The sequence below is a fragment of the Oncorhynchus nerka genome, linkage group LG22, assembly GCF_034236695.1.
Source record: "Oncorhynchus nerka isolate Pitt River linkage group LG22, Oner_Uvic_2.0, whole genome shotgun sequence".
NCBI classification, from domain to species: Eukaryota; Metazoa; Chordata; class Actinopteri; order Salmoniformes; family Salmonidae; genus Oncorhynchus; species Oncorhynchus nerka.
In genome coordinates, this window is record NC_088417.1 from 18,777,278 (window position 1) to 18,779,777 (window position 2,500).

At 53.7% G+C, this 2,500-nt stretch overlaps 1 protein-coding gene across 2 annotated transcripts in view; it reads left to right on the forward strand.

Annotated features, from left to right (window-relative positions):
* Positions 1 to 2,500, forward strand: part of lnx2a (ligand of numb-protein X 2a) — a 35,438-nt gene that overhangs the window by 6,459 nt on the left and 26,479 nt on the right. The window lies entirely within an intron of this gene.

The window sequence follows — 2,500 nt, forward strand, 5'->3', positions numbered from 1 at the left end:
CACAGCGGTAGAGTGGAGTCACACACACACAGCGGTAGAGTGGAGTCACACACACACACACAGCGGTAGAGTGGAGTCACACACACACACACACACACACACAGCGGTAGAGTGGAGTCACACACACACACACACACACACACACACACACACACAGCGGTAGAGTGGAGTCACACACACACACACACAGCGGTAGAGTGGAGTCACACACACACACACACACACACAGCGGTAGAGTGGAGTCACACACACACACACACACACAGCGGTAGAGTGGAGTCACACACACACACACACAGCGGTAGAGTGGACACACACACACACACACACACACACACAGCGGTAGAGTGGAGTCACACACACACACACACACACACAGAGTGGAGTCACACACACACACACAGCGGTAGAGTGGAGTCACACACACACACAGCGGTAGAGTGGAGTCACACACACACACACACACAGCGGTAGAGTGGAGTCACACACACACAGCGGTAGAGTGGAGTCACACACACACACAGCGGTAGAGTGGAGTCACACACACACAGTGGTAGAGTGGAGTCACACACACACACACACACACAGCGGTAGAGTGGACACACACACACACACACACACACAGCGGTAGAGTGGAGTCACACACACACACACACACACACACACACAGCGGTAGAGTGGAGTCACACACACACACACACAGCGGTAGAGTGGAGTCACACACACACACACACACACAGCGGTAGAGTGGAGTCACACACACACACACACAGCGGTAGAGTGGAGTCACACACACACACACACAGCGGTAGAGTGGAGTCACACACACACACACACACACACACACACACACACACACACACAGCGGTAGAGTGGAGTCACACACACACACACACACACAGCGGTAGAGTGGAGTCACACACACACACACACAGCGGTAGAGTGGAGTCACACACACACACACACACACACACACACAGCGGTAGAGTGGAGTCACACACACACACACACACACAGCGGTAGAGTGGAGTCACACACACACAGCGGTAGAGTGGAGTCACACACACACAGTGGTAGAGTGGAGTCACACACACACACACACACAGCGGTAGAGTGGAGTCACACACACACACACACACACACACAGCGGTAGAGTGGAGTCACACACACACACACACACACACACACACACACACAGCGGTAGAGTGGAGTCACACACACACACACACACACACACACAGCGGTAGAGTGGAGTCACACACACACAGTGGTAGAGTGGAGTCACAAACACACACACACACACACAGCGGTAGAGTGGAGTCACACACACACACACACACACACACACACACACACACACAGCGGTAGAGTGGAGTCACACACACACACACAGCGGTAGAGTGGAGTCACACACACAGCGGTAGAGTGGAGTCACACACACACACACACACACACACACACACACACACACACACACACACACAGCGGTAGAGTGGAGTCACACACACACACACACACACACAGCGGTAGAGTGGAGTCACACACACACACACACACACACACACACAGCGGTAGAGTGGAGTCACACACACACACACACACACACACGGTAGAGTGGAGTCACACACACACACACACACACAGCGGTAGAGTGGAGTCACACACACACACACACACAGCGGTAGAGTGGAGTCACACACACACACACACACACAGCGGTAGAGTGGAGTCACACACACACACACACACACACACACACACACACACACACACAGCGGTAGAGTGGAGTCACACACACACACACACAGCGGTAGAGTGGAGTCACACACACACAGTGGTAGAGTGGAGTCACACACACACACACACACACAGCGGTAGAGTGGAGTCACACACACACACACACACACACACACACACACACACACACACACACACACACACAGCGGTAGAGTGGAGTCACACACACACACACACAGCGGTAGAGTGGAGTCACACACACACAGCGGTAGAGTGGAGTCACACACACAGCGGTAGAGACACACACACACACACACACACACACAGCGGTAGAGTGGAGTCACACACACACACACAGCAGACACAGCGGTAGAGTGGACACACACACACACACACACAGCGGTAGAGTGGAGTCACACACACACACACACACACACACACACACACAGCGGTAGAGTGGACACACACACACACACAGCGGTAGAGTGGAGTCACACACACACACACACAGCGGTAGAGTGGAGTCACACACACACACACACACACACACACACACACACACACAGCGGTAGAGTGGAGTCACACACACACACACACACAGCGGTAGAGTGGAGTCACACACACACACACACACACAGCGGTAGAGTGGAGTCACACACACACAGTGGTAGAGTGGAGTCACACACACACACACACACACACACACACACACACACACACACACACACACACACACACACACACACACAGCGGTAGAGTGGAG